The sequence below is a fragment of the Scyliorhinus torazame genome, chromosome 8, assembly GCF_047496885.1.
Source record: "Scyliorhinus torazame isolate Kashiwa2021f chromosome 8, sScyTor2.1, whole genome shotgun sequence".
Taxonomy (NCBI): Eukaryota; Metazoa; Chordata; class Chondrichthyes; order Carcharhiniformes; family Scyliorhinidae; genus Scyliorhinus; species Scyliorhinus torazame.
The window spans coordinates 90,017,820-90,039,169 of NC_092714.1; the positions used below are offsets into that span (position 1 = coordinate 90,017,820).

General features: G+C 50.8%; 1 protein-coding gene and 1 long non-coding RNA gene across 4 annotated transcripts in view; one reads left to right on the top strand and one right to left on the bottom strand.

The window, feature by feature from the left end:
* The window catches only part of LOC140427996 (uncharacterized), a 43,145-nt gene extending 41,538 nt beyond the window's left edge, over positions 1 to 1,607 (top strand). Inside the window, exon 5 of the long non-coding RNA XR_011948679.1 lies at positions 877 to 1,607. This is a non-coding gene — a long non-coding RNA (uncharacterized lncRNA). The remainder of the gene's footprint in view (positions 1 to 876) is intronic.
* The window catches only part of LOC140427995 (limbic system-associated membrane protein-like), a 1,212,363-nt gene that overhangs the window by 944,520 nt on the left and 246,493 nt on the right, over positions 1 to 21,350 (bottom strand). The gene's annotated exons all lie outside the window — the stretch shown is intronic.

A 21,350-nucleotide genomic window follows, 5' to 3' on the forward strand; every position in this document is an offset into this window, starting at 1 on the left:
CTGCCAATGGTTTTAATTGCATCAAGTCCTGATCAAACATCACCCCTGAGCTTGCTGACCTACACTGACTCCCAGTCAAGCAATGCCTTAATTTTAAAGTTCTCATCCCTTGCCTTCAAGTCCTACCATGGGCCTCAATGACCCCATACCTCTGTAACCTTTTTCAGGCTAACTTGAACTTGTATAGCTTCTCATGCTTTTGATGTCCTTGCTGGGGTAACCTGCACATTCCATACCAGCTGCACAATGCAATCATTTCAATTAGAAGGCAGCCTGAAGTTCATGTGGTGCCAATATCAGAAATAACTGGCATGCGGTTAACTGGCACTGTGACCCCACCCGATCTCAAACACAGATGACAGGCTGTGCTCAGCTGCAATTTTTTTATCCTCGGATGTTGGCTTGTAATCTTCATGTAACGAATCAGATGGTGCCAAACGATAAATCATGATAACAGACCCCCATGGATTGGCACTGCTCTGGGACAGATGTGACGTGGAATTGTATGTTTAGCAAAGAGTTCCAACCTAGATGTTTTCCGCATCTGTCAAATAGAAATACAACAGTTCCCAACAAGAAAACCAACTTCAGGAGTTTAATCATCTTGAGGTCAGAAACAGATGAAAAACAATTCCACTGGTTTTTGTTTGTGATCTGATAACAATTACAGCATTTGTGTTACATCATACTACTTGCGATCTTGCATATTCAGAACTATAGCATAAAGAAGATATATGGGTTGTTACAGACTTGAAGGATTCTAACCCTTTCATTTTAGATATTGTTTCATGTTGATGACCTGTCTGCATTTTGTTCCTTTGAAGCTGATCCATGGAATTTCAATCTTTCATGCCTGTTTTCCAATTTCTCCACAAGGTTCCACATCACAACCCCCAGGATGGATTTACAAGATCTTGACATAATGGGAATATTGGAGTAATGCAACAAGGAGAATATATTCCTGAGAAAGATGCACTCTTGTTTTGGACAGCTCTAATATTTTGTTGCAGTTGCACAATTAATAATTCACCTCTACCTCTGACTTCAATCGATCTGTTGCTGAAGCTTTCATCCATGCCTTAATCATCTTCAGGCTTAGCAGTTGCAATGTTCTCCTGGTCAGCCCTCCATGGCATCCACCCTCCACAATGGCTCCAGTTCAAACAAAATATTTCTGCTTCTACCCTATGTGGCACCAAATTCTTCTTCCCATCATTCCAGTCCTTGCTGATCTACATTGGCTTTCAATCCCTCAACACCTCAATTTTTTAAAACATTCAAACACAACTGTCAGTATTTATGAACACATATCTCCCTGTCTATGCAATCGCCTCCAGGCCTACAAATCCCTCTTCCACGCCCAACCGAGATGAAAATGCTCCTTCAACTTCAGCCTTTAGTATACGTTTACCCCCTACCCTTGACCTATCATTGGATTTATTTTCCAACATGTCTCTGCCACTCCACGTCTCAATCCTCTTTCAGGACCCTCCTCAAAGGCCATCTCTATTTGTCCAAGCTTTTAGTCACTGCACCAAATAAAATCTGCTTTTATCTGGCTCCTTTAATTCCATGATTTTGGCTCCATTAATCATTCTAATTTGTTATTATTGGTGTATTTATTTTAGTGTACCTCAATAAAACACAACGGATAATGTCAGTGTCCTTACCTTCTGTTAGCTGTGTCTGTTTTCACACAATGTTATCAAATGTGGATTCTTTCTATTGTATGGAACAAAGATCTGCCAATTATATGCTTAATGAAACCAAAGAAATAAATGCAAGCTGTAGAACCACAAAGGCAAAGGAGGGTAAGGTAACAAAACTTTGTGCATTAAATAAAGTACTTTTGTGAGTATTTACAAGGTGACAACAGATTCACGATTTATGGATCATATTGTAAACCACTCAAGGCTTCAATTTAGGGATAATAACAGCTAAGAACAGCTTTATAACACAATTGCAGAGATATAGAGGGCAGGAATAGAGTTAACATGTTCAGTACATCCAATCTTTATATGCACCAGAACCATAGGAGTACTCAATTTGTACCAAATGTTTGCCGGTTGAAATCTACCTTCCAGCATGTTACATATTTCAGCAGCTCACTTTGTGGCCTGACAGGTGGGTTAATGGCCCGATTCACGGCCAGTCAGACAAAGTAGCACCATGTAGGCTGTCAGTTGTGGACCTAATTACACTATTCTTCACAGCTGTCATATGTGCCAAGTAATGTCATTTGTTATACTCCACCTATATTAACAAAGAACAGTGTTGACAGGATTATCCCTACTTCATCTTAGTTGTGTTCAGCATCAAAACCAAATAAAAAATAAGGTTCAAGTGAATTTATTTAATAATTTTGTTGGAAATTGATAAATTCTATTTTACTTTCTCCCATTTTCTTTTATTTTCGTCAGGAATATGGGTGGTAAAGAGGCAAATAGCGCAGAATTTAATTCAGGCGATGGGAGATTTACCCTGTGGTCGCCAACCCTCCAGGATTGACCTGGAGTGTCCAGGAATTGATGACTGATCTCCAGGTTACTGCTATGTGCAATCCGAAAGCGAGGGCCTCCCTCCCTGTTGCGCACTTAAGCGTGTCCTTTGGCATCAGGTTGGGGAGCGTATCCATGAGCCTTCCCTCCTAGAGTTAATCTGGGAGGGAGATGGTTGATTTCCGGCATGACACACACCCACCTGATTAAATGTCTCCCCTCGCCGTCCCCACCCCCACCTCCAAACATGCCTCAGGGGAGAGAATTACATTCCCTCAGGGCCAGTTGTTACTGCCACTCTTTGACCGGCAAAAATGATGCATGTCTTAAACAGATATGAATTCTTAGCTCTGAACTGACAATCAAAAATTACTTTCTGAAGCCCAAACGACAGTAGAATGAAACCAAATGCAGGTGTATGTCACAGGCTTTACCACAAAGATAAAATATATAGTGACAAGGGGCGAAATTCTCTGTTATCGGCGGAAAGTCCGCCGATCGGCGCAAAGAACGGCGCAAATCCCACTTGCGTCACGTCATAAAAATGGGCCGTTAGTCTCCGGCCCGAAATGGGCTAGCAGCGACGTAACGGGATCCGCGCTTGCGCAGTGGTTCACGCCGTGCAGCGTCATACACGCTGCACGGCGTGACGGCTCATAAGGCCGCAGAGCTCCCCCCCCACCCGACCGGAACACCCGACCGCAACACCCGACTGGATGGCTGGCCGTCGCTCAGCCCCGAGGTTCGAGTCACGCGATGTGGAGGCGCTCCTGGACGCGGTGGAGCAGAGGAGGGACGCCCTGTATCCCGGGCACGGCCGCAGAGTTGCCCCACGCCACAGCCGGCGTCTGTGGAGGGAAGTGGCAGAGGCCGTCACCGCTGTGGCCCTGACACCACGGACAGGCACCCAGTGCCACAAGAAGGTGAACAACCTCGTCAGAGCAGGCAGGGTGAGCCTCCCCAATATCCCCCCTCCCTCATATCCCCCCTCCCCCATATCCCCCCTCCCCCATATCCCCCCCATATCCCCCCTCCCCCATATCCCCCCTCCCCCATATCCCCCCCATATCCCCCGTCCCCCATATACCCCCTCCCCCATATCCCCCATATCCCCCCTCCCCCATATCCCCCCTCCCCCATATCCCCCCTCCCCCATATCCCCCTCCCCATATCCCCCCTCCCCCATATCCCCCCCATATCCCCCCTCTCCCATATCCCCCCTCCCCCATGTCCCCCATATCCCCCCTCCCCATATCCCCCCCTCCCCCATATCCCCAAGTGAATCCAGCCCTAACCTTAACCTCTGCAATACACGCGCAACCGATGGCGTGCATTCATATACCTGCCTAACACTGTTGCCTTTTACCCCTGCCACCACCCCCCCGCCCCCCCCCCCCCCCACAGGAGAAGCACGCACACAACAATAGGGAGCATGTGAGGACTGGAGGAGGGCCCGCTGATGAGAGGCCACTGATCGTACACGAGGAAAGGGCCCTGGAACTGGCTGGCGGACCTGAGGACCGGGAGGTTGCTGATGCAGGGGTCGGGGGCCCACGAGCAAGTGAGCCACCAACAGCCCGTCCCCATATCCCCCCTCCCCTATATCCCCCTCCCCCGTATCACCTGATCACTGCCTGATGTCTAACCATGCATGCTTCATTGTGTATCGCAGGACCAAACGTCCAGGCACCCATCCCCGCAGATGCACACCACCCGCAGGATGCCCCTCGGAGACCACAGGAGACGGAGAGACCCGCACCCTCCAGCATGCGACGCCCGCAGGATGCCCCTCGGAGACCACGGGAGACGGAGAGACCCGGACCCTCCAGCATGCGACGCCCGCAGGATGCCCCTCGGAGACCACGGGAGACGCAGAGACCCGGACCCTCCAGCATGCGACGCCAGCAGGATGCCCCTCGGAGACCACGGGAGACGGAGAGACCCGGACCCTCCAGCATGCGACGCCCGCAGGATGCCCCTCGCACACCACGGGAGACGGAGAGACCTGGAGCAACAGGGAGACGACACCCCCGTCACGTGCGGGAGCGACCACCCAGCGATGAGGGGGGCAGCCACAGGCCCCCGTCACATCCGAGCCAGGACACCACTACCCAGGACACCACTATCCAGGACACCACTATCCAGCACACCCCTACCCGGGACACCACTACCCAGGACACCCCTACCCGGGACACCACTACCCAGGACACCCCTACCCGGGACAGCACTACCCGGGACACCACTACCCGGGACAGCACTACCCGGGACACCCCTACCCGGGACAGCACTACCCAGGACAGCACTACCCAGGACACCCCTACCCGGGAAGACGAGATACCGGACAGTGACTCAGAGTGGATAGGTGGAGACGAACCCCCACCCCAAAGTGCCATGGAGTCAGAGTGGGACAAAGAGCACGACACAACGCCACTGCTGTCACCAACACCCTCCACCATCGCAGAAACACTCACCACGGTTGGGCACTTTAGTGATGAGGCGTCTGGTACACTCACTGGTGCGCACAACACAGCCGTCCCGGTACAGCAGGTGGAGGTAGGAGCAGCAGAGGCACCGGGCGGTCGGAGGGCAGCCCAGGCCATACGAACATCTGCCGCCCAGATGGATCCCGGGTTCCTGCAGTTACCACACCCACACATAGATCCGATGCAACCACCGACACGGAGACGAGCAAATAGGGTGACGGGTGGCTTGCGGCGGCTGCGGTCGCAGGTGGAGGAGTCCACCCGCGTCCAGGAGCTGGGAGTGGTCCCGGTCATGCGTGCCACCCAGGCTGACACCGCACGGGTGGCGTCCGCGGTGGAGGCAATGGGTGCGACGGTGTCAGACATGGGGAATGGTTTGCGAGGCCTGGGGCCTTTCGTGCAGGCGGCGTCTGTGGCCCAGGAAATGGCTGCCCTCTCACAGGAGGCCATGAGCCAGTGCCAGCGCCAGATGGCAGAGGCGCTCAACGCCATAGCCCAGTCTCAGCAGGCCATGGCCCAGTCTCAGCAGGCCATAGCCCAGTCTCTGCAGGCCATGGCCCAGTCTCTGCAGGCCATGGCCCAGTCTCTGCAGGCCATCGCTGAGGGCATCGGCGCCAGTGGCCATGTGCGAGCCGGCGTCGCACTGTCACAGACAGGGTTTGACAACCCCCTGGGCTCCATGGCTGCAAACCTGCAGACCCCTGTCGATACCAGCACGGGCCTCCAGGACTGGCAGCGCCAGATGTCGGGGGCGCGTTGGATGGTCAGTCCGTTCGCATCCCCCACCCATGTAGAGGCCTGGGGGCCATCGGGCACCCCGAGGGAGGAGGAGGTGGTGTGGTCCGTCCCGGCTCCCTCTGTAGGGGAGGTCCCGGTACACCGCGACACCTCGGACTCCCCCCCCTTCCGTCCCAGTTGCATCGGGTGGGCAACGGGCAGGACAGGCTGGCAGCTCGCCATCCCAGTCGCCCGGGCCGCAGCCTGGCCCATCTAGGCCAGGACGCCCCAGGAAACGGCCGCCAAAGGGATCCAGTGTCAGAGGGCAGGAATCACAGGAGTCCACCTCCAGTTCTGCTGTACCATCTGGGGAACCACGTAGACGTAGTCAAAGGGCCCGTAAGGCCAAACAATTAGACACTGAGTAAGTTGGCACGGGTGCAGGGCACAGATGAGTTTTAGGGTCTAGGGCACGTGCATGAACTCCTTTGGTTATTAAAGTCAATGTTACACCTACCGAAGCTGCCTTTGTGCTCTGTCCAAAGTGTGCGGGCGTGTCATGTACGTTGAGCGCAAGTGTGTGTGTGACGGGTGGTCTTACCTCAGCCCCAGGTGAGTCTGCCCCCTTCCCCCTGTGCCGCCATCAACATCCCCCGGGCAGAGTACGGGACCGTGCGCTGCAGTGTCACAGCCGCATGCAGGGATGGTCTGGGTGGATGGTGGTACTGTGGCCATGGGTCAGACATAGTCCAACGATGTAGAGCCAGGAGCTCATCGGAGGGCGGGTTGTCATCATCCTCCATGTCCTGCGATAGACACGCGTCCACCCACAACTGGGTGAGCCCGGCCCGTTGTGCCGCCGGTGGATCGGCAATTGGGGGGGGGGTGTGCATGCGGGTGGGGTGTGTGGGGTTGGGGAGGGGGGTGAGGGTGCTGGGTGGGTGGATGGGTGGGGGGTGTGTGTGGTCGGCTGTTGCCATGGTGTGCGGTCTGTGGCCATACTACCCGATTCCCACGCCCATCTAGTCAGTGAAGCGGGCGTCTATCAGTCTGTCCCGTGCCCGCTGGGCCAGCCGGTAACGGTGGACAGCCACCCGCCTGTGTCTACCCCGTCTGCCCTGACCATTGCCCCCATCCCCCTCATCTGGGAGGACTGCGCCTCTTCCTGCTGCTCCTCCACTCCGCCCTCCTCTGCCTGCGGTACATCGCCCCTCTGCTGGGCTATGTTGTGCAGGACGCAGCACACCACAATGATGCGGCCGACCCTATCTGACCGATACTGGAGGGCGCCCCCAGAGAGGTCCAGGCACCTGAAACGCAACATCAGCACGCCAAAGCACCTCTCGATCACTCCCCTTGTCGCTACATGGGCATCATTGTAGCGGTTCTCCGCCTCATTGCGTGGCCTCCGTATAGGCGTCATCAGCCACGATCGCAATGGGTAGCCCCTGTCGCCCAGCAACCAGCCCCTCAGCCGGGGATGGCGTCCCTCGTACATGCCGGGGATGGATGACCGCGACAACACGAATGAGTCGTGTACACTGCCTGGGTGACGGGCACAGACGTGCAGGATCATCATGCGGTGGTCGCAGACCACCTGTACGTTCATCGAATAGGTCCCCTTCCTATTAGTGAACACGGCCCTGTTATCTGCAGGTGGCCGCACGGCGACGTGCATCCCATCGATCGCGCCCTGGACCATGGGGAACCCGGCAACGGCAGAGAAGCCCAGGGCCCGGGCATCTTGGCTGGCCCGGTCCACGGGGAAGCGGATGTAGCGGTGCGCCATGGCATAAAGGGCATCTGTCACTGCCCGGATGCACCGATGCACCGATGTCTGCGATATGCCGGACAGGTCCCCACTCGGTGCCTGGAATGACCCCGTTGCATAAAAGTTCAGGGCCACCGTAACCTTGACGGACACGGGGAGAGGGTGTCCCCCGCCAGTGCCACGCGGTGACAGGTGTGCCAGCAGGTGGCAGATGTGTGCCACGGTTTCCCGGCTCATCCGGAGTCTCCTCCTGCATTCCCGGTCCGTGAGGTCCTGGTATGACTGCCGGGGCCAGTACACACGGGGCGCCCTCAGGTGCCTCCGTTGCCGTGGGGCCGCGACGTCCTCCTCCCCCTCCTCGTCCTGTCGGTCAGGTGTCCCTCCAGCCTGGGCGGCTGCCGCCTGCCCCTCTGCGGCAGCCTGCGCCGCCTCTCTGGCACGCTCCTCCTCCTCCTCCTCCTCCTCATCCAGGGCAACATAGACATGAGCGGCTGCCACCACGGCGGCCAACATCGCTGGATGGTCTGAAAACATGACGGCCTGGTGGGGGGGAGGGGAACGACGACATGTCATCATTGCCCATATCCCCTCCTCCCCCCAGCCAGGTGGCATGGACCGCATGGGTCCAACTGTTGGAGGCTGGCACCTGGCCAGGTGGACCAACTCATTTGCCCTCCCATCACCCACCTCGGCACGGACCCCCCCCCAACCTCTACCCCGGCACGGACCTCCCCCCCGCAACCTCCACCCCGGCACGGACCCCCCCCCAACCTCCACCCCGGCACGGACCCCCCCAACCCCCAGCCTCCACCCCAGCACGGACCCCCCCCCAACCTCCACCCCGGCACGGACCCCCCCCAACCCCCAACCTCCACCCCAGCACGGACCCCCCCCCCCAACCTCCACCCCGGCACGGACCCCCCCCAACCCCCAACCTCCACCCCGGCACGTACCCCCCCCCAACCCCCAACCTCCACCCCAGCACGGACCCCCTCCCGGCACTCCCCCGGAGCCCAGCCTACTCTAACCACCCCCCCGCCCCGCCGCACACACACACACACAAGCCGAGACACACCTCTCCTCACGCAATCAGTCTGCGGCCACGCCATTTCCTGCCCAGAGCCAACCCCCCAGGCCGTCACTCACCTCCTCGCTGGTCGGCGTGAGCCTGGAGCACCGGGTCACGCCGATGAAAAGGAGGTTTGATTCACGTCGACGTGAACGGTCATCACGTCGACGGGACTTCGGCCCATCCGGAAGGGAGAATATCGGCAGGCCGAAAATCGGCTGCCTTGCGCAGACCCGTGACATTCTCAGCGGCAGCGGCGCCATTAACGCCCCGCCGACTTTTCTCCCTTCGGAGACTTCGGCGGGTGCGGGGGCGGGATTCACGGCGGCCAACGGCCATTCTCCGACCCGGCGGGGGGTCGGAGAATGACGCCCAAGATTCCTGAATGCACATTATTATTATTATTGCTACTAATATTAAGAAGAAGATTTTCCTTTGATTTGCAATCAATTTTCAGACAGTTAAAATGGGGTTGTAAAGGTAAGAAAGCGCAAAAGAATCCTTCTTTCAAGAAATCACTGTACCTCACTGATTCCATTGTGACGCCATCCAACTGCCTTTAAATGTAATCGATTTGATGACAATGACATGATAAAATATAGCAGTATGAGGTACATGGTGGAAACTCCACATGGGATACCACATGAAGGAGACTATTTTGTTTGTTGGAACTCAAGGCTTGTTAAGCTTTGCATGAATTTTTAATTCAGTAGTTTCATCGTCCTAATAGTCACGTCTGCTGAACGTGCAGTTGTGGACTGGGAATAATAGATTTCAAACACTGTTCCTATATACTTTTGTTCAGATGAGGGTATGGAAGAGGCAAGTTTGGATATGCTTAGAATAAGAAAATGTAAAAGGCATGTTGCTCCATAAGCAGACACTGTCTTGATTGAGTTTGCAGATCGAGAAGTTGGTTCTTAGATTTCTTTACATGCCAATGCCCCAGGCAGCTTATGGTGTAGAAACTGGATCTTTCCAGGAAACATTTGGTGATGTTTGTCTCATTAATTAGGCAGTAGCTCACTATTATATTAAGATAGTGAGTGGTGTTCTCTCTGAGTGGGCCTTGTGTTTACTTTTCCTCACAATGCACGTGCCTGGATGAGTGCAGCTCCAACAACACTCAAGGAACTTGACACCATCCAGGACAAAGCAACATACTTGATTGCTTCTCCTTCCAAAAACATTCAAACCCTCCAACAATGATGAACAGTGGCAGCCGTGTACCATCTACAAGATGCACTGCAGTAACCAAGGTTCCTTAAACAGCACCTTCCAAACACATGACCACTACCATCTAGAAGGACAAGAGCAGCAGATACTTGGGAACCTCACCACCTGGTGGTTCCCCTCCAGGTTACTCACCACCCTGACTTGGAAATATATTGCCGTTCCTGCACTGTCACTGGGGCAAAATCCTGGAACTCTCTCCCTAACAGCACAGTGGGTGTACCTACATCTCAAGGACAGCAGCGGTTCAAGAAGGCAACTCACCACCACTTTCTGAAGGGCAACTAGGGATGGGCAATAAATACTGGCCTAACCAGCGATACCCACATCCCGTAAATGAATTAAAAAACAATTAGGGAAAGAAAACGTTACATATTTCTTGAATAAAACAATTGGCATAAATAATTTTAAACTTTAAAATATTTAGTTCTGTGATCATCAAGAAAAGGTATTCTAGAATTCTTTTGAAGAAATATGTGCTCATAAAAGCATTAGATGGTACCTCTTTGCACTCACTGACAAGCAATTTGAAAACTCAGGTCTAACACACTAGATGCAGGATTAAGCTTACGTTGTTCTCTTCCAAAAATTTAACCTAGCAAAAGAAGACTACCTTTGATTTTATCATGGTGGAAGTTTTCAATTACCCACATTTGTGCCTTTGTGGTCCTTTCAAAGGAAAACACAATTTCCCCAATAAGCATCTGTACTTTAGGCCTACAGCCATTAAAAGTCAAGAAAACAAATTAAGAAATATTTCCTTGGACTGAAGGACATTCGTCACATATCATCTAACGGTTTTGAATAATATGCCCATGTTTCCATTCCAGGCATTATTTTCTGGAACCTGAAGAAACTTTAACAGAGAAAAATCATTCATAGCGCACATTGGCATCCATTTGCCTTGAAAAATCATTTTGAGACAAGTTAGCCAGCACTTACATCACAGTTATAATCAATAGCAAAAAGTAATCAATATAAAGTCAATAATTAATAGAGGGTGAATTATTGATTGCAAATTGCACCGACAGATTTTGGCCTTGCACATTAGTATGCACTTATTTAGTCCAGTTATATATACACAAAACCTAGCCTACTTTTGGACATTACCAAAACTCATATCAGCCCACATCTGGTCAGCCAAATATTCCACCTCCCATATATGCCGAAGAGGAAACTCTGGAATCTGTTGAGCACTTCCCATATTTTGATAGCCACTTCTGTAAAGGCTGATAAGATCCAACATTGGATCAGCTGCATCAGCTCTGTCTTCTAGAAAACAATGGCAGCCAATGTTTCACAACAAAGACTTCTGCATGTCAACAAATGTCCAAGAACAGACTTTTCCCTGTATTTAGCAGTGAGACCGCAGACAAGAGAAGTGGCATTGAAGCCATTGGCATCAGCGGTGGCTTTGATGATGGCTGCCATATTGCTGGGAACATGGGAAAAAAATGGCAAGGGGCGGGGTCCCACAATATCATGCTGGCAGAGTGGGCTCTGATTGTGCCCGCTCTGCCAGCAACTTCGTTTTTTAAGGATAGGAGCACCATTTTTAAATGCCGCTCCAGTGCTCATGTGGACCCCTCTCTTTCACCCACACCCCCCAAGCAACACCCCCTCCCCCAGCACTTCCCAGGCACTGCACCTTGCCCCTGGCACTGTGCCTGGGCATTACCCCCGGCAGAGCTGGGAGCAGTGCCAAGTGGAAGTGCCTGAGCATGACCCTCTTCCCCAAAAGCGATACACTCATCTGAGCTCCTCTGAGAGATCTGCCTGCCAGGTGCGTGATATGGGAGAGCAGTTTTAATTCATGCTAGTCTGTCCTCACGTCGACATGAATGCATTTTCTAACGGCTGGGGGAATGATTTAGGTGCAGAAGTCTGATAATGATGTTCCCAATATTCAATGTCAGAAAGCCTGTTATGTCGCTGGTGGAGGGTGGGGAAACCACATCATGCTTTTGCATCTGCATGATTTGGATATCTTGCAAAGTTTTCCACTCCCATTGCTAATCCCATCCAGTGAAAATAGGAGTAAAAAATCCACCCCCCTAGTATACAGATCAGCCCCACATTCCTGTACTGCAGTGTCACTTTGACTGTGCATCTGTGACACATAAGTGCACTAGAGTAATTCCGTCAGCAATGCCTCCACTGCTGCCTCTGGATCTATTTGGAGGATTGTTTAAAATTGTTGAAATCGCGCAGTCGGTTAGCCCTGCAGCCTCACGGCGCAAAGGTCCCAGGTTCGATCCCGGCTCTGGGTCATTGTCTGTGTGGAGTTTGCACATTCTCCCCGTGTTTGCGTGGGTTTCGCCCCCACAACCCAAAGATGCGCAGGCTAGGGCTAAATTGCCCCTTCATTGGAAAAAATGAATTGGGTAGTCTAAATTTTTTATTTTATTTTTAAATTGTTGAAATCAGCTCCACAAGCAGTCAGGCAAACTCCTGAAAAATCAACTTCAACGGACTGGACACTGTGTCCAGATGACTGAAAACCATCCCTCCCCAGGTCCTGTTTTCTCAACTCTCAAATGGCCAAGGGAGGACAAAGTGAGTGCTTCAAAAACACTGAAGCTCTCGTTGAAGCACATCAGGATTGACTGGAAGGGGTTTGCTCCTAATTGTTCAGAATGGTGTAACTCTTCGATCAAGCTGCATTATATGCTGAGTCATAACATCTTAATGATAAGGCAGAGCAGCTGCAGAGATAAAAGAGGACACATATCCTAGACTCTGGGTCCCACTATTTTTGTGGGACATCCTGCCCGGTGTGCCAAAATTTTGAGAATTGGCATGTTAAGCCACATGAATATCCATAGCAGAAACTCACGCCCCTCAGCAGATGTCATCCTTGAATCAAGAGTCAGCGGGCAACAATTGCCACCATGCTGGGTTTATGATATTATAGAATAATCCCTAATAATTTTACCTCTGTCCCCAGATGTCTATCCTAATTGTTTGGAAAGTTGCAAGCATATCTTGGAAAAAAGATAAAGGTAAACATTAGAAAAGGTTATTTAGCGTATCTGGCTTAATGTGTTGCTTAATTCCATGTTAAAAACCAATCTTAGATGATTCTGAGTGTCAGAGATGCTGCTAAGCATTGTTAATCTCAGACAACCATTTGCACAAATAGTTTTAGCCTTTGGCTACTCTACAGAATGAACTGAATCATTCACAAGATGATTTTCAACTGCCTCACTGAGTTGAGTTACCAGGCTGGCCTTTCGACTGCCAGTCCTTTACTTGAATTGAGTTCATTTTTCCAAATAAATTAGTGTTTTCCTTCAGCTGCCACTTGAGGGTTCTTACTATGAGCACAGTTTATCCAATCAATTAATGACTATTTTCTCAAATCATAAAAACATTTCTTTGGTTTTGACACTAATTCTATACTCCAGAAGGAATGTTGGAAAGCGAATGTGAAATTTTGTCCAATCTGAATACTTGGCAGTGGAAGTAGAGACAAAAGAGAAAAGAAATTCCAACATTGTCACCCTTCACTTTAATAAAGAAAAAAAATATAAAACTGAATTGATACTTTCTCATAAAAAGAGAAAATTGTGGAAAAACTCAGCAGGTCTGGTAGCATCTGTGGAGAGAGAAACAGAGACCGGGGATCATGAAAGCAGGAGGCGGTTGTCTTCTCCCCCTTTCGGTGATGGCCCGAGTTTGTAATAAGTTAACGTATAATTATCAGGCTCATATACCTGAATCGCATTCCCATGTCAAAAAGACTACCCATAGGGGCATGCTGTCAGGACTGCGTGAAGCAAGACAGTTCTCAGACGGCATGCGCGTAACTCACAATACACCCAGGGGAGCTCAGAGGTGAGTCCAGAGCTCAGGGGGAGAGGGCAGTGCCATGGTAGTGCCAGCTTGATGCTGGATTTGCCAGGAGGTTAGAGGGGGGGGGGGGGGGGCTGGAGGTGCCAGGGGTTGCAACTGGGTGAAGATTGTTTCCTGATTTGCCAGCTGTCACAGGTTGTAGAAACTGTGACTGCATGGTTTTTTTTCTAAATCCCAGACGATATGCTGGAAAAACCCACCACTGTCATTGCTTTTCACACTCAACCTCAGCCTTTGCCGATACCGTAGAAAATCTTGCTATTAGTTAGCATTCTGAGTCCAATATGGCTGTTCTTCAGAATACAAATTTTCACTCTGCAGGTGCTACCAGTCCTGCAGGGCTTTCCAGCATTTTCTGCTTTTATTTCAGATTTTCAGTATTTGCAGCATTTTGCTTTTATTTTAGTGAATTGATAGTTTACCTTGCTCCAACACAGTATTTCAATTTCAATAACCTTTCAATGGCAAATTATCAAATCCAAGTATCAATACATTTCACACAAACTCAATTACCAGCTGCCGAAAAGAATAATCAACATTCTGAATTCCACTTATGGATATTTCTTGAAAAAATCTATTAGCTCAAGAGGCATAAACCAATTTCAGAATAATCAAGATAAATTGGTGAAGGAAGGCATCAAAGTGAGAATGTTAGTCTTTAAAATGCTGTGAAAACTATATAGCTGTTGTGATCCTGGTCTTCTCCTAATGGAAAACATCCTCATAAAGTACTGTGTTCTTCAGATATGTTGACAGCTAAGCCTTGATCTTACATTGTGCAAAAACCTTACTACAATGTTCATTCTATGACATAAAATGTAATTGTTTCAGTTCAAGACACCCTCTTTTTAATCGATTGGGTACATGGAGGTATGTAATCTCTCTGAACACCAAGGTTGAGATTTTCAAAACTATATGTGATTATTAAATCAAGAGTGGCTTGAAAATCTGGTGCAGTGTTTAATGACAAGCAGTCATCAGCTCATGTATATCTATGGTGGCCAGTTCAGGCTGGAGGCTGGAGGTTAAAGAATTTTCCATCTAGACAGTGTTTAATTAATACTTGCACCAGAGGGTAATTGATCTTTGATGAGGTGAATAGCCACTGTCAGTTAGATTGTAAATAGTATGGGGGCTGTCAAACAGCCTTGCTTGGCCTCAGTTCAGATTCTGAAGATGTTTTCTTCAAGATCTCCCAATCAAGGACTGTTGTAGTCATGTTATCATATTGCAATTGAAAGATTGTAATGAAATTTTTTGGACACCCAGATCTTTGGAACATAATTCACAGAGCCTCGAGATTTACTCGGTTAAATGCTTTGGTCAGGTCAATAAATGCAATGAAGAGTTCTTGCCGTTGTTCTCGCACCACACCAAAATCAACACCAGGTAGCTATATACATACGGTTACTCTGTCAAAGATAGGACAACCATATAATCGCAATTGGCTAACCCACATTGCCTGCGAGCATAACTTCCTGTTCAGGAGCAGTATCATGAAACAACTTCTGTTGCTCTCAGTTATTGGCACTGAAATTGATTGCGAAACATCTTCAATATCTGGTATAATCATTAACCAACATCATAGCCTGCATTCTGAAATAAAACGGTGTTTTAATGACACATTAGCAAATCATCCAGTAACTTACGACAAGGAAAGATACACGGTGAACTATATGTTGCCGGACAATTTGTACCTCTCTGCTGTTCGCATCGCATAAAGCAGCGGGGTGAACTCTTCACCTGCTCAAGCTGTGGGTTTCTCAGCGGAGCGCCATCGTTGGCAGCAGGATTCTCCGTTCTAGTGGCTGGAAAATGGGATTTCCCATTGCCGCCACCCCACACCACCAGGAAACCCACAGGAAGGGGTGTGCTGCCAGTAGAATGGAGAATCCCGCCGACGGAGAATTCACCTTAGCATCTCACCTTTCTGTGTTTTTGACAATATTGCTGCGTTTGCATTGAATTCCTGTTACGCATGCTACAGTGAGCCAAGTACCCTGTTAACAATATTATCATTTTCAATGACTGGAGAACAATCTTTATTAAACAATTAAAAGTCAGGGGGCAAAATTCTTCCCAAACGGCGCGATGTCTGCCGACTGGCGCCCAAAACGGCGCCAATCAGACGGGCATCGCGCCACCCCAAAGGTGCGGAATGTTCCGCATCTTTGGGGGCCGAGCCCCAACATTGAGGGGCTAGGCCGGCGCCGGAGGGATTTCCACCCCGCCAGCAGGTGGAAACGGCCTTTGTTGCCCCGCCAGCTGGCACGGAAATGACATGTCGGGGCGGCGCATGCGCGGGAGCGTCTGCGGCCGCTGACAGTTTCCCGCGCATGCGCAGTGGGGAGAGTCTCTTCCGCCTCCGCCATGGTGGAGACCGTTGCGGAGGCGGAAGGGAAAGAGTGCCCCCACGGCACAGGCCCGGCCCACGGATCGGTGGACCCCGATCGCGGGCCAGGCCACCGCCGGGGTCAGATCGCCCCGCGCCCCCCCCCCAGGACCCCGGAGCCTGCCCACGCCGCCTTGTCCCGCTGGTAAATAGGTACTTTAATTTACGCCGGCGGGACAGGCAATTTATCGGTGGGACTTCGGCCCATCCGGGCCGGAGAATCGAGCGGGGGGGGGGGCCCGCCAACCGGCGCAGCCCGATTCCCGCCCCCGCCGAATATCCGGTACCTGAGACTTCGGCAACCGGCGGGGGCGGCCAACGGCCATTCTCCGACCCGCTGGGGGGGTCGGAGAATGACGTCCCTGGTCTGGATTCTCCACCCCGCCGCGCCACATTTCTGTTTCACCCCGCCGGCAGGATGCTCCGTTACGTCAATGGGGTTTCCATCAGGAAAATCCCGGGCTGCCGGCAAAATGGAGCATCCCGCCGGCGGAGAATCCAGCCCCATGAGTCTTAGTCCTTCAATTTCTGCATGATGGAGATTTTAAAAAAGGTTAAGCATAAAATTCTAAAATTATTTTTGATTTCTCTTTGTTTCTTCTTCTCTCTCTCTTAATCCAGTTATTCTTTCTCCCTTTTATTTCTCATCCTCCGCCTGTTCACCCACTCGATTTCATCCTTATCATTCGTTTTCTTTTTTAACCTTCAATTAATGTCACCAGTTAAGGCGATACAGTGCATGTTTCATTGGTCACCAAGCTCCGAGATACCCTAATGCCCTCACAATTTCATAATTAGCTCACACTTCCAGCTGAAAAAGCACTTTTTGAACCCAAGAGTGAATGAGTAAGTGAGTGGAATTTTCTGCACTCTTCCAGCGGCGGATCTTCTGGGCGGGGTGAAGTCAATGGAGATTTGAATAGTTCGCTGCATCCACCGTGAGGAAACCCACCTTGGGGGGACTTGAAAATCTCAGTCAATGTAACAGGGGTGATTCATTTCAGCAAATTCCCGACTAATGTTTTCATCCACTTACACGGCAAATGAGCAACTTAAACATATAACCTATGCAGTGCCACCATGTACCAGCCTGGCACTGCCAAGGTGCCCAGGTGGCACAACCAGGGTGCTAGGTCGACATTTCCAAGGTGCCAGGCATCATTTTCTGCCAGGTTGCAATCGGACCGTGGTGCCCTGCGGGGGTGTTGGAGGTGTGCGGGGAGAGGGGGTAACCAATCTCTTGCTACACTGAGGAGTTCTGGTGAGCGGAGCGCCTCAGCGCACAACAGGGGCTATGTCAGACTTCGGCTGCGCGTTCCCTGCTGAGACACCCTATCTAACCCGGGTGCCGTTTTATAGCGTTGTGTTTCACGGCGCTGCCAGGGCTAAATGCGTTAATGGATTTTGTTCCCATTTAGTTAAAAGCCGCCCATGTTTTTGTCTTGCACTGATCAGGACAAACAGAAGAATGTCAAATTTCAAATGATAACAATTTATAAGTCAGGAGAAAAAGGGGTGTCAAGTGAATTCTGATTGACCAAGGCATTGCCAGAGAGCAGTGGTTCCCCACTGCTATGCTACAGCACACTGGTTTGCCATGGGATGCTTACAAGTGTGCCGCAGCCTGGAGTGTGTTTTAACCAGCGCGGGCTGCAAGACGCCAGGAAAGATCAAGAACAAAACCTGGGAGTGTTGCACTGAGGAGAATGGGGGGGACAGAGGAGGTAACAGGAGTGTGGCAGATCCTGAGTCTGGAATATCATCTACAAATTTAATCCAACGTCCTCCATCCGTCCTCCCCCAGACCAGCAAGACATGTTCCGAGTCATTTAAAAAAGATATGTCATTGAGGGACTGTTGGCTTCACTCATTTGAGTAGGGGCTGAAGAAAGAGCCTGTTGTAAGCTGGAGGGGGTTTTGGTCTATATCAGGCATGCCCCTGCCTCTATTTCTCAGAAGGCCACACTGTCAGGTCTGTATCGCAGAATACCGGAAGAAAGACAGAGGGCGTCATTCTCCGACCCCCCGCCGGGTCGGAGAATGGCCGTTGGCCGCCGTGAATCCCGCCCCCGCCCCCGCCGAAGTCTCCGCTCCCGGAGATTGGGCGGGGGCGGGAATCCAGCCGCGCCGGTTGGCGGGACCCCCCGCTGGATTCTCCGGCCCGGATGGGCCGAAGTCCCGCCCAGGAATTGCCTGTCCCGCCGACGTAAATCAAACCTGGTATTTACCGGCGGGACCAGGCAGCGTGGGCGGGCTCCGGGGTCCTGGGGGGGGGCGCGGGGCGATCTGACCCCGGGGGGTGCCCCCACGGTGGCCTGGCCCGCGATCGGGGCCCACCGATCCGCGGGCGGGCCTGTGCCGTGGGGGCACTCTTTCCCTTCCGCCTCCGCTACGGCCTCCACCATGGCGGAGGCGGAAGAGACTCTCCCCACTGCGCATGCGCGGGAAACTTTCGGCGGCCGCTGACGCTCCCGCGCATGCGCGGGGAAACTGACAGCGGCCGCTGACGCTCCCGCGCATGCGCCGCATTTCCGCGCCAGCTGGCGGGGCAACAAACGCCATTTCCGCCAGCTGGCGGGGCGGAAATCCCTCCGGCGTCGGCCTAGCCCCTCAATGTTGGGGCTAGGCCGCCAAAGATGCGGAGACTTCCGCACCTTTTTGCCGGCGCGATGCCCGTCTGATTTGCGCCGGCTTTGGCGCCAGTCGGCGGGCATCCCGCCGTTGGGGGAGAATTTCGCCCAGAGAGAGCAGCAAAAAAGTATAATGGGGTGAAGACTATGAGCCGTATCATGATGAACAGGTCACAGCAAGAGCGAGATCCGTGGTACACTGGGTTGAGCCTGACCTGTGATGGAACTAGGGTGAACTGATGTGTTGGGATTTTTGGTATTGGTAAACCTCTGCATGGTGAATGGGGTGGGAGATGTAAAATTGTAAACATGCCGAAATGTGATTGTGGGGAATTCCGTGGCTGTGTTGATAGCGCCAATTGCTGCAGTGGAGAGAAATCCTGCGTGATGTTGCCATATTGGTGAAGTAAGATGACAAGAATAGTCCCTGACAGGTCTGATGAAGAGCAGGTACCCGCAAGGCAAGGTTTAAAAGGGGCCACCTATTCATTGAGAAATGTTCATTTGTCATATTCATTAGGAACCATGTGGCACTAAACGCCACATTTCCTTATGTGGCTCAATGTCATGTTTTGATTGGTAACACTCCTGTGAATCTCTTTGGGATCCATTTACATTAAAGATGTGATATAAATTTAATACATTGCATTAGTTAGTATACCTGGGAATAAATTAAGTGCTTACCCCCCTTCAACAGCCCCCATAACCGCACCCGGACTGATATCCTCCAATCTTGCACCTCACCTTCCACTCTTTATCCTTCTACACATGCTCTTCATACTCTCCCCATCAGATTCTCTCCCTCCACTTTCTTTTCCCTCCACACTCTTTCTCCCTCCAGACATTGAGCTGAATTCTCCACCGTCAGGATTCTCCATTTTGCCGGCAGCCCGGGGGTTTCCTTAGTTTCCTGAGGAAGTATAGGCGCTGTTGTGCTTTCTTGGTGGTCGTGTCGGCATGGGTGGACCAAGACAGATTTCTGGTGATGTGCACTCCAAGGTATTTGAAGCTGTTAACCATCTCCACCTCGGCTCTGTTGATGCACTTAGGGATGGCACTTTGCTTCCTGAAGTCAATGATCAACTCTTTAGTTTTGCTGGCATTGAGGGATAGATTGTTGTTGGTGCACACTCCACTAGGTTCTCTATCTCCCTCCTGTATTCTGACTCGTCGTTATTCGAAATCCGACCCACTATGGTCGTGTCATCGGCAAACTTGTAGATGGTGTTGGAAACAAATGTTGCCATGCAGTCATGTGTGTACAGGGAGTATTGTAGGGGGTTAAGTACACAGCCTTGTGGGGCCCGGCATTGAGGACTATCGTGGAGGAGGCTTTGTTGTTTATTCTTACTGATTGTGGTCTGTGGGTCAGAAAGTCGAGGTTCCAGTTGCAGAGTGAGGAACCAAGTCCTAGGTTTTGGAGCTTTGCTATGTGCGCTTGGCTGGGATTTCATGACCAACCTCTCGAAGCACTTCATTACAATTGATGTCAGGGCCACCAGATGGTAGTTATTGAGGTATGTTGCCTGGTTCTTCTTTGGCACCGTGTATGATGGTGGTCTTCTTGAATCAGGGGGGAGTAGGGACAGGTTAAATGTGGAGAAGTGAAGTGATACATTTTGGTAAGAAGAAGATGGAGAGACAATATAAAATAAAGGGTAAACTTCTTAAGGCAGTGCAGGAGCAGAGGAACCTGGGTATATATGTGCATAGATCATTAAAGGTGGCAGGTCAGATGGAGAGAGCAGTTAATAAAGCATATAGTATTCTGGGCTTTAGTAATAGGGGTGTATAGTACAAGAGCAAGGAGGTTATGCTGAACTTATCCAAGACACTAGTTCGACCTCAGCTGGAATACTGTTCTGGGCGCCACACTATAGGAAGGAGGTGGAACACATTGGAGAGAGTGCAAAAGAGGTTTACAGGAATAGTTCCTGGGCTGAGAAACTTCAGTTATGAGATAGGTTGTTCTCCTTGGAGAGAAGAAGGCTAAGAGGATATTTGGTAGAAATGTTCAAAATCACGAGGGAGCTGGACAGTGTCGATAGGGAAAAACGGTTCCTGCTGTTGAAATAATCAAGCACGAGAGGGCACAGATTTAAAGTGATTTGCAAATGAAACAAATGTGAGAATTCTTTTTTTCACACAGTGGGTAGTTCAGGTCTGGAATGCACTGCCTGGAAGTGTGGTGGAAGCAGATTCAATTGAAGCATTTAAGAGGGCATTGGATTATTACTTAAATAGAACAAGTGTGCAGGGAAAAGGCAGGGGAATCTGTACAAATTCATTGTGCTCGTTTGCACAGCTAGTGCAGACACGATGAGCCAAATGACCTCCTTTGCACCGTAACAATTCTATGAGTTCTGCGATATTTTCTTCAAAAAAGACAATTTTTGTCCTGGATCTGTTCCTATCTGTCCTACTGGCACCCCACTGGACTCCAGGCATCAGTTATGTCTGCTTTATTCTCTGTGTCTCCATCTTGTGTGTCAGGCAGCCATCTTCTGTGCCAAGTGCCCTTTTGAACCATTTCCCACTTCAACAGCTCAGTTAAGTTAACCAAAAGTTACTCTTATTATGGGCCAGGATTTAGAGAACACCAAAGTATATCATGGTGTTCACCTGTTCACCACAACGTTTAATAGATTTTGGTTATGGGGAGCACAAGGGCCCACTTTACAGATGTGATGCAACAGAGATCT